Genomic DNA, 12,056 nt, shown 5'->3' with positions numbered 1-12,056 from the left:
AACATCACAGAGAAGTTTCAGAGAATGCTTCTGTTTAGTTTTTATGTGAAGATATACCCATTTGCGAAGAAGTCTTCACATTGGTCCTATCCACTTGCAGATTCCACAAAAAGAGAGTTTCTAAACTGCTCTATCCATAGGAGTGTTCAACTCTGTGAGTTGAATGCGTTCATCACAGCGAAGTTTCTGAGAAGGCTTCTGTCTAGATTTTATGTGAAGATATACCCGTTTCAAACGAAGGTCACAGAGTGGTCCAAATATCCACTTGCAGATCCTACAAAAAGAGTGTTTCAAACTTGAACTATCAACGGAAGGTTCAACTCTGGGATTTGAATGCAAACATCACAAAGGAGTTTCTGAGAATGCTTCTGTTTAGCCTGGTGCAGTTATCCCGTTTCCAACGAAATCCTCACAGAGGTCCAAATATCCACTTGCATATTCTCCAAAAATTGTGTTTCAAACCTGCTCCATCCAAAGGAATTTTCAGCTCTGTGAGTTAAACTCAATCATCACAAAGTGTTTTCTGGGAATGTTTCCTCCAGTTTTTATATGAAGCTATTCCCTTTACTATCATAGGCCTCAAAGAGGTGCAGTTATCCACTCGCAGTATCTACAAAAAGAGTGTTTCAAACCTGAACTATCAAAGAAAGTTTCAACACTGTGAGTTGAATGCAAACATCACGAAGAAAGTTCTGAGAATCCTTCTGTTCAGTTTTGTGCGGTTTATCCCGTTTCCAAAGAAATCCTCAGAGAGGTGCAAGTATCCACTTGCAGTTTCTAGAAAAAGAGTGTTTCAAACTTGAACTATCAAAGAAAGGTTCAACACTGTGAGTTGAATGCAAATATCAGGAAGAAAGTTCTGAGAATGCTTCTGTTTAGTGCTGTGCGGTTTATCTCTTTTCCAACGAAACCCTCACAGAGGTCCAAATATCCACTTGCAGATTCCACAGAAAGAGTGTTTGGAAACTGCTGTTAGAAGGGGAACCTTCAGCTCTGTGAGTTGTATGCAATCATCACAAAGAAGTTTCTGACAATGCTTCTCTCTAGTTTTTAGGTGACGATAATTCGTTTTCCACCACAGGCCTGAGAGCTCTCCAAATGTCCACTTGCAGACACTTCAAAAAGAATGTTTCAGAACTGCTCTATGAAAAGCAATGTGAAACTCTGTGAGTTGAACACAAAGATCACAGAGAAGTTTCAGAGAATGCTTCTGTTTAGTTTTTATGTGAAGATATACCCATTTGCGAAGAAGTCTTCACATTGGTCCTATTCACTTGCAGATTCCACAAAAAGAGAGTTTCAAAACTGCTCTATCCATAGGAGTGTTCAACTCTGTGAGTTGAATGCGTTCATCACAGCGAAGTTTCTGATAAGTCTTCTGTCTAGATTTTATGTTAAGATATACCGTTTCAAACGAAGGTCACAGAGTGGTCCAAATATCCACTTGCAGATCCTGCAAAAAGAGTGTTTCAAACTTGAACTATCAACGGAAGGTTCAACTCTGGGATTTGAATGCAAACATCACAAAGGAGTTTCTGTGAATGCTTCTGTTTAGCCAGGTGCAGTTATCCCGTTTCCTACGAAATCCTCACAGAGGTCCAAATATCCACTTGCATATTCTCCAAAAAGTGTGTTTCAAACCTGCTCCATCCAAAGGAATTTTCAGCTCTGTGAGTTAAACTCAATCATCACAAAGTATTTTCTGAGAATGCTTCCCTCCAGTTTTTATATGAAGCTATTCCCTTTACTATCATAGGCCTCAAAGAGGTGCAGTTATCCACTTGCAGTTTCTACAAAAAGAGTGTTTCAAACCTGAACTATCAAAGAAAGGTTCAACACTGTGAGTTGAATGCAAACATCACGAAGAAAGTTCTGAGAATGCTTCTGTTCAGTTCTGTGCGGTTTATCCCGTTTCCAACAAAATCCTCCGAGAGGTGCAAGTATCCACTAGCAGTCTCTAGAAAAAGAGTGTTTCAAACCTGAACTATCAAAGAAAGGTTCAACACTGTGAGTTGAATGCAAACATCAGGAAGAAAGTTCTGAGAATGCTTCTGTTTAGTTCGGTGCGTTTTATCCCTTTTCACACGAAACCCTCAGAGAGGTCCAAATATCCACTTGCAGATTCCACAGAAAGAGTGTTTGGAAACTGCTGTTAGAAGGGGAACCTTCAGCTCTGTGAGTTGAATGCAATCATCACAAAGAAGTTTCTGACAATGCTTCTCTCTAGTTTTTAGGTGACGATAATTCGTTTTCCACCGCAGGCCTGAGAGCTCTCCAAATGTCCACTTGCAGACACTTCAAAAAGAATGTTTCAGAACTGCTCTATGAAAAGCAATGTGAAACTCTGTGAGTTGAACACAAAGATCACAGAGAAGTTTCAGAGAATGCTTCTGTTTAGTTTTTATGTGAAGATATACCCATTTGCGAAGAAGTCTTCACATTTGTCCTATGCACTTGCAGATTCCACAAAAAGAGAGTTTGAAAACTGCTCTATCCATAGGAGTGTTCAACTCTGTGAGTTGAATGCGTTCATCACAGCGAAGTTTCTGATAAGTCTTCTGTCTAGATTTTATGTTAAGATATACCGTTTCAAACGAAGGTCACAGAGTGGTCCAAATATCCACTTGCAGATCCTGCAAAAAGAGTGTTTCAAACATGAACTATCAACGGAAGGTTCAACTCTGGGATTTGAATGCAAACATCACAAAGGAGTTTCTGTGAATGCTTCTGTTTAGCCAGGTGCAGTTATCCCGTTTCCTACGAAATCCTCACAGAGGTCCAAATATCCACTTGCATATTCTCCAAAAAGTGTGTTTCAAACCTGCTCCATCCAAAGGAATTTTCAGCTCTGTGAGTTAAACTCAATCATCACAAAGTATTTTCTGAGAATGCTTCCCTCCAGTTTTTATATGAAGCTATTCCCTTTACTATCATAGGCCTCAAAGAGGTGCAGTTATCCACTTGCAGTTTCTACAAAAAGAGGGTTTCAAACCTGAACTATCAAAGAAAGGTTCAACACTGTGAGTTGAATGCAAACAACACGAAGAAAGTTCTGAGAATGCTTCTGTTCAGTTCTGTGCGGTTTATCCCGTTTCCAACAAAATCCTCCGAGAGGTGCAAGTATCCACTAGCAGTCTCTAGAAAAAGAGTGTTTCAAACCTGAACTATCAAAGAAAGGTTCAACACTGTGAGTTGAATGCAAACATCAGGAAGAAAGTTCTGAGAATGCTTCTGTTTAGTTCGGTGCGTTTTATCCCTTTTCACACGAAACCCTCAGAGAGGTCCAAATATCCACTTGCAGATTCCACAGAAAGTGTGTTTGGAAACTACTGTTAGACAGGGAATCTTCAGCTCTGTGAGTTGAATGCAATCATCACAAAGAAGTTTCTGACAATGCTTCTCTCTAGTTTTTAGGTGACGATAATTCGTTTTCCACCACAGGCCTGAGAGCTCTCCAAATGTCCACTTGCAGACACTACGAAAAGAATGTTTCAGAACTGCTCTATGAAAAGCAATGTGAAACTCTGTGAGTTGAACACAAACATCACAGAGAAGTTTCAGAGAATGCTTCTGTTTAGTTTTTATGTGAAGATATACCCATTTGCGAAATGTCTTCACATTGGTCCTATCCACTTGCAGATTCCACAAAAAGAGAGTTTCAAAACTGCTCTATCCATAGGAGTGTTCAACTCTGTGAGTTGAATCAGTTCATCACAGCGAAGTTTCTGAGAAGGCTTCTGTCTAGATTTTCTGTGAAGATATACCCGTTTCAAACGAAGGCCACAGAGTGGTCCAAATATCCACTTGCAGATCCTACAAAAAGAGTGTTTCAAACCTGAACTATCAACGGAAGGTTCAACTCTGGGATTTGAATGCAAACATCACAAAGAAGTTTCTGAGAATGCTTCTGTTTAGTTAGGTGCAATTATCCCGTTTCCAACGAAATCCTCAGAGAGATCCAAATATCCACTTGCAGATTATCCAAAAAGTGTGTTTCAAACCTGCTCCATCCAAAGGAATGTTCAGCTCTGTGAGTTAAACTCAATCATCACGAAGTATTTTCTGGGAATGCTTCCCTCCAGTTTTTATATGAAGCTATTCCCTTTACTATCAGAGGCCTAAAAGAGGTGCAGTTATCCACTTGCAGTATCTACAAAAAGAGTGTTTCAAACCTGAACTATCAAAGAAAGGTTCAACACTGTGAGTTGAATGCAAACATCATGAAGAAAGTTCTGAGAATGCTTCTGTTCAGTTCTGTGCGGTTTATCCTGTTTCCAACGAAATCCTCAGAGAGGTGCAAGTATCCACTTGCAGTTTCCAGAAAAAGAGTGTTTCAAACCTGAACTATCAAAGAAAGGTTCAACACTGTGAGTTGAATGCAAACATCAGGAAGAAAGTTCAGAGAATGCTTCTGTTTAGTTCTGTGTGGTTTATCCCTTTTCCAACGAAACCCTCAGAGAGGTCCAAATATCCACTTGCAGATTCCACTGAAAGAGTGTATGGAAACTGCTGTTAGAAAGGGAACCTTCAGCTCTGTGAGTTGAATGCAATCATCACAAAGAAGTTTCTGACAATGCTTCTCTCTAGTTTTAACTGATGATAAATCGTTAACCACCACAGGCCTGAGAGCTCTCCAAATGTCCACTTGCAGACACTACGAAAAGAATGTTCCAGGACTGCTCTATGAAAAGCAATGTGAAACTCTGTGAGTTAAACACAAACATCACAGGGAAGTTTCAGAGAATGCTTCTGTTTAGTTTTTATGTGAAGATATACCCATTTGCGAAGAAGTCTTCACATTGGTCCTATCCACTTGCAGATTCCACAAAAAGAGAGTTTCTAAACTGCTCTATCCATAGGAGTGTTCAACTCTGTGAGTTGAATGCGTTCATCACAGCGAAGTTTCTGAGAAGGCTTCTGTCTAGATTTTATGTTAAGATATACCCGTTTCAAACGAAGGTCACAGAGTGGTCCAAATATCCACTTGGAGATCCTGCAAAAAGAGTGTTTCAAACTTGAACTATCAACGGAAGGTTCAACTCTGGGATTTGAATGCAAACATCACAAAGGAGTTTCTGAGAATGCTTCTGTTTAGCCAGGTGCAGTTATCCCGTTTCCAACGAAATCCTCACAGAGGTCCAAATATCCACTTGCATATTCTCCAAAAAGTGTGTTTCAAACCTGCTCCATCCAAAGGAATGTTCAGCTCTGTGAGTTAAACTCAATCATCACAAAGTATTTTCTGAGAATGCTTCCCTCCAGTTTTTATATGAAGCTATTCCCTTTACTATCATAGGCCTCAAAGAGGTGCAGTTATCCACTTGCAGTTTCTACAAAAAGAGTGTTTCAAACCTGAACTATCAAAGAAAGGTTCAACACTGTGAGTTGAATGCAAACATCACGAAGAAAGTTCTGAGAGTGCTTCTGTTCAGTTCTGTGCGTTTTATCCCGTTTCCAACGAAATCCTCCGAGAGGTGCAAGTATCCACTAGCAGTCTCTAGAAAAAGAGTGTTTCAAACCTGAACTATCAAAGAAAGGTTCAACACTGTGAGTTGAATGCAAACATCAGGAAGAAAGTTCTGAGAATGCTTCTGTTTAGTTCGGTGCGTTTTATCCCTTTTCACACGAAACCCTCAGAGAGGTCCAAATATCCACTTGCAGATTCCACAGAAAGTGTGTTTGGAAACTGCTGTTAGAAAGGGAACCTTCAGCTCTGTGAGTTGTATGCAATCATCACAAAGAAGTTTCTGACAATGCTTCTCTCTAGTTTTTAGGTGACGATAATTCGTTTTCCACCACAGGCCTGAGAGCTCTCCAAATGTCCACTTGCAGACACTACGAAAAGAATGTTTCAGAACTGCTCTATGAAAAGCAAAGTGAAACTCTGTGAGTTGAACACAAACATCACAGAGAAGTTTCAGAGAATGCTTCTGTTTAGTTTTTATGTGAAGTTATACCCATTTGCGAAGAAGTCTTCACATTGGTCCTATCCACTTGCAGATTCCACAAAAAGAGAGTTTCAAAACTGCTCTATCCATAGGAGTGTTCAACTCTGTGACTTGAATGCGTTCATCACAGCGAAGTTTCTGAGAAGGCTACTGTCTAGATTTTATGTGAAGATATACCCGTTTCAAACGAAGGCCACAGAGTGGTCCAAATATCCACTTGCAGATCCTACAAAAAGAGTGTTTCAAACCTGAACTATCAACGGAAGGTTCAACTCTCGGATTTGAATGCAAACATCACAAAGAAGTTTCTGAGAATGCTTCTGTTTAGTTAGGTGCAATTATCCCGTTTCCAACGAAATCCTCAGAGAGGTCCAAATATCCACTTGCAGATTCTCCAAAAATTGTGTTTCAAACCTGCTCCATCCAAAGGAATGTTCAGCTCTGTGAGTTAAACTCAATCATCACAAAGTATTTTCTGAGAATGCTTCCCTCCAGTTTTTATATGAAGCTATTCCCTTTTCTATCATAGGCCTCAAAGAGGTGCAGTTATCCACTTGCAGTATCTACAAAAAGAGTGTTTCAAATCTGAACTATCAAAGAAAGGTTCAACACTGTGAGTTGAATGCAAACATCACGAAGAAAGTTCTGAGAATGCTTCTGTGCAGTTCTGTGCGGTTTATCCCATTTCCAACGAAATACTCAGAGAGGTGCAAGTATCCACTTGCAGTTTCCAGAAAAAGAGTGTTTCAAACCTGAACTATCAAAGAAAGGTTCAACACTGTGAGTTGAATGCAAACATCAGGAAGAAAGTTCTGAGAATGCTTCTGTTTAGTTCTGTGTGGTTTATCCCTTTTCCAACGAAACCCTCAGAGAGTTCCAAATATCCACTTGCAGATTCCACTGAAAGAGTGTATGGAAACTGCTGTTAGAAAGGGAACCTTCAGCTCTGTGAGTTGAATGCAATCATCACAAAGAAGTTTCTGACAATGATTCTCTCTAGTTTTAAGTGACGATAATTCGTTAAGCACCACAGGCCTGAGAGCTCTCCAAATGTCCACTTGCAGACACTACGAAAAGAACGTTCCAGAACTGCTCTATGAAAAGCAATGTGAAACTCTGTGAGTTAAACACAAACATCACAGAGAAGTTTCAGAGAATGCTTCTGTTTAGTTTTTATGTGAAGATATACCCATTTGCGAAGAAGTCTTCACATTGGTCCTATCCACTTGCAGATTCCACAAAAAGAGAGATTCAAAACTGCTCTATCCATAGGAGTGTTCAACTCTGTGAGTTGAATGCGTTCATCACGGCGAAGTTTCTGGGAAGTCTTCTGTCTAGATTTTATGTGAAGATATACCCGTTTCAAACGAAGGTCACAGAGTGGTCCAAATATCCACTTGCAGATCCTACAAAAAGAGTGTTTCAAACTTGAACTATCAACGGAAGATTCAACTCTGGGATTTGAATGCAAACATCACAAAGGAGTTTGTGAGAATGCTTCTGTTTAGCCAGGTGCAGTTATCCCGTTTCCAACGAAATCCTCACAGAGGTCCAAATATCCACTTGCATATTCTCCAAAAAGTGTGTTTCAAACCTGCTCCATCCAAAGGAATGTTCAGCTCTGTGAGTTAAACTCAATCATCACAAAGTATTTTCTGAGAATGCTTCCCTAAGGTTTTTTTATGAAGCTATTCCCTTTACTATCATAGGCCTCAAAGAGGTGCAGTTATCCACTTGCAGTTTCTACAAAAAGAGTGTTTCAAACCTGAACTATCAAAGAAAGGTTCAACACTGTGAGTTGAATGCAAACATCACGAAGAAAGATCTGAGAATGCTTCTGTTCAGTTCTGTGCGGTTTATCCCGTTTCCAACGAAATCCTCAGAGAGTTGCAAGTATCCACTTGCAGTTTCTAGAAAAAGAGTGTTTCAAACCTGAACTATGAAAGAAAGGTTCAACACTGTGAGTTGAATGCAAACATCAGGAAGAAAGTTCTGAGAATGCTTCTGTTTAGTTCTGTGTGGTTTATCCCTTTTCCAACGAAACCCTCAGAGAGGTCCAAATATCCACTTGCAGATTCCACTGAAAGAGTGTATGGAAACTGCTGTTAGAAAGGGAACCTTCAGCTCTGTGAGTTGAATGCAATCATCACAAAGAAGTTTCTGACAATGCTTCTCTCTAGTTTTAACTGACGATAAATCGTTAACCACCACAGGCCTGAGAGCTCTCCAAATGTCCACTTGCAGACACTACGAAAAGAATGTTCCAGAACTGCTCTATGAAAAGCAATGTGAAACTCTGTGAGTTAAACACAAACATCACAGGGAAGTTTCAGAGAATGCTTCTGTTTAGTTTTTATGTGAAGATATACCCATTTGCGAAGAAGTCTTCACATTGGTCCTATCCACTTGCAGATTCCACAAAAAGAGAGTTTCAAAACTGCTCTATCCATAGGAGTGTTCAACTCTGTGAGTTGAATGCGTTCATCACAGCGAAGTTTCTGAGAAGGCTTCTGTCTAGATTTTATGTGAAGATATACCCGTTTCAAACGAAGGCCACAGGGTCGTCCAAATATCCACTTGCAGATCCTACAAAAAGAGTGTTTCAAACCTGAACTATCAACGGAAGGTTCAACTCTGGGATTTGAATGCAAATATCACAAAGAAGTTTCTGAGAATGCTTCTGTTTAGTTAGGTGCAGTTATCCCGTTTCCAACGAAATCCTCAGAGAGGTCCAAATATCCACTTGCAGATTCTCCAAAAAGTGTGTTTCAAACCTGCTCCATCCAAAGGAATGTTCAGCTCTGTGAGTGAAACTCAATCATCACAAAGTATTTTCTGGGAATGCTTCCCTCCAGTTTTTATATGAAGCTATTCCCTTTACTATCAGAGGCCTAAAAGAGGTGCAGTTATCCACTTGCAGTTTCTACAAAAAGAGTGTTTCAAACCTGAACTATCAAAGAAAGGTTCAACACTGTGAGTTGAATGCAAACATCACGAAGAAAGATCTGAGAATGCTTCTGTTCAGTTCTGTGCGGTTTATCCCGTTTCCAACGAAATCCTCAGAGAGGTGCAAGTATCCACTTGCAGTTTCTAGAAAAAGAGTGTTTCAAACCTGAACTATGAGAGAAAGGTTCAACACTGTGAGTTGAATGCAAACATCAGGAAGAACGTTCTGAGAATGCTTCTGTTTAGTGCTGTGCGGTTTATCCCTTTTCCAACGAAACCCTCACAGAGGTCCAAATATCCACTTGCAGATTCCACAGAAAGAGTGTTTGGAAACTGCTGTTAGATGGGAACCTTCAGCTCTGTGAGTTGTATGCAATCATCACAAAGAAGTTTCTGACAATGCTTCTCTCCAGTTTTTAGGTGACGATAATTCGTTTTCCACCACAGGCCTGAGAGCTCTCCAAATGTCCACTTGCAGACACTACGAAAAGAATGTTTCAGAACTGCTCTATGAAAAGCAATGTGAAACTCTGTGAGTTGAACACAAACATCACAGAGAAGTTTCAGAGAATGCTTCTGTTTAGTTTTTATGTGAAGATATACCCATTTGCGAAGAAGTCTTCACATTGGTCCTATCCACTTGCAGATTCCACAAAAAGAGAGTTTCTAAACTGCTCTATCCATAGGAGTGTTCAACTCTGTGAGTTGAATGCGTTCATCACAGCGAAGTTTCTGAGAAGGCTTCTGTCTAGATTTTATGTGAAGATATACCCGTTTCAAATGAAGGTCACAGAGTGGTCCAAATATCCACTTGCAGATCCTACAAAAAGAGTGTTTCAAGCTTGAACTATCAACGGAAGGTTCAACTCTGGGATTTGAATGCAAACATCACAAAGGAGTTTCTGAGAATGCTTCTGTTTAGCCAGGTGCAGTTATCCCGTTTCCAACGAAATCCTCACAGAGGTCCAAATATTCACTTGCATATTCTCCAAAAAGTGTGTTTCAAACCTGCTCCATCCAAAGGAATTTTCAGCTCTGTGAGTTAAACTCAATCATCACAAAGTATTTTCTGGGAATGTTTCCTCCAGTTTTTATATGAAGCTATTCCCTTTACTATCATAGGCCTCAAAGAGGTGCAGTTATCCACTCGCAGTATCTACAAAAAGAGTGTTTCAAACCTGAACTATCAAAGAAAGGTTCAACACTGTGAGTTGAATGCAAACATCACGAAGAAAGTTCTGAGAATGCTTCTGTTCAGTTTTGTGCGGTTTATCCCGTTTCCAAAGAAATCCTCAGAGAGGTGCAAGTATCCACTTGCCGTTTCTAGAAAAAGAGTGTTTCAAACTTGAACTATCAAAGAAAGGTTCAACACTGTGAGTTGAATGCAAACATCAGGAAGAAAGTTCTGAGAATGCTTCTGTTTAGTGCTGTGCGGTTTATCTCTTTTCCAACGAAACCCTCACAGAGGTCCAAATATCCACTTGCAGATTCCACAGAAAGAGTGTTTGGAAACTGCTGTTAGAAGGGGAACCTTCAGCTCTGTGAGTTGTATGCAATCATCACAAAGAAGTTTCTGACAATGCTTCTCTCTAGTTTTTAGGTGACGATAATTCGTTTTCCACCACAGGCCTGAGAGCTCTCCAAATGTCCACTTGCAGACAGTACGAAAAGAATGTTTCAGAACTGCTCTATGAAAAGCAATGTGAAACTCTGTGAGTTGAACACAAACATCACAGAGAAGTTTCAGAGAATGCTTCTGTTTAATTTTTATGTGAAGATATACCCATTTGCGAAGAAGTCTTCCCATTGGTCCTATCCACTTGCAGATTCCACAAAAAGAGAGTTTCAAAACTGCTCTATCCATAGGAGTGTTCAACTCTGTGAGTTGAATGCGTTCATCACAGCGAAGTTTCTGAGAAGGCTTCTGTCTAGATTTTATGTGAAGATATACCCGTTTCAAACGAAGGCCACAGGGTCGTCCAAATATCCACTTGCAGATCCTACAAAAAGAGTGTTTCAAACCTGAACTATCAACGGAAGGTTCAACTCTGGGATTTGAATGCAAATATCACAAAGAAGTTTCTGAGAATGCTTCTGTTTAGTTAGGTGCAGTTATCCCGTTTCCAACGAAATCCTCAGAGAGGTCCAAATATCCACTTGCAGATTCTCCAAAAAGTGTGTTTCAAACCTGCTCCATCCAAAGGAATGTTCAGCTCTGTGAGTGAAACTCAATCATCACAAAGTATTTTCTGGGAATGCTTCCCTCCAGTTTTTATATGAAGCTATTCCCTTTACTATCAGAGGCCTAAAAGAGGTGCAGTTAACCACTTGCAGTATCTACAAAAAGAGTGTTTCAAACCTGAACTATGAAAGAAAGTTTCAACACTGTGAGTTGAATGCAAACATCATGAAGAAAGTTCTGAGAATGCTTCTGATCAGTTCTGTGCGGTTTATCCCGTTTCCAACGAAATCCTCAGAGAGGTGCAAGTATCCACTTGCAGTTTCTAGAAAAAGAGTGTTTCAAACCTGAACTATCAAAGAAAGGTTCAACACTGTGAGTTGAATGCAAACATCAGGAAGAAAGTTCTGAGAATGCTTCTGTTTAGTGCTGTGCGGTTTATCCCTTTTCCAACGAAACCCTCACAGAGGTCCAAATATCCACTTGCAGATTCCACAGAAAGAGTGTTTGGAAACTGCTGTTAGAAGGGAACCTTCAGCTCTGTGAGTTGTACGCAATCATCACAAAGAAGTTTCTGACAATGCTTCTCTCTAGTTTTTAGGTGACGATAATTCGTTTTCCACCACAGGCCTGAGAGCTCTCCAAATGTCCACTTGCAGACACTACGAAAAGAATGTTTCAGAACTGCTCTAGGAAAAGCAATGTGAAACTCTGTGAGTTGAACACAAACATCACAGAGAAGTTTCAGAGAATGCTTCTGTTTAGTTTTTATGTGAAGATATACCCATTTGCGAAGAAGTCTTCACATTGGTCCTATCCACTTGCAGATTCCACAAAAAGAGAGTTTCTAAACTGCTCTATCCATAGGAGTGTTCAACTCTGTGAGTTGAATGCGTTCATCACAGCAAAGTTTCTGAGAAGGCTTCTGTCTAGATTTTATGTGAAGATATACCCGTTTCAAATGAAGGTCACAGAGTGGTCCA

Source organism: Pan troglodytes, chromosome 1, assembly GCF_028858775.2.
Source record: "Pan troglodytes isolate AG18354 chromosome 1, NHGRI_mPanTro3-v2.0_pri, whole genome shotgun sequence".
Lineage (NCBI taxonomy): Eukaryota > Metazoa > Chordata > Mammalia > Primates > Hominidae > Pan > Pan troglodytes.
This window is presented reverse-complemented; position numbering follows the sequence as displayed.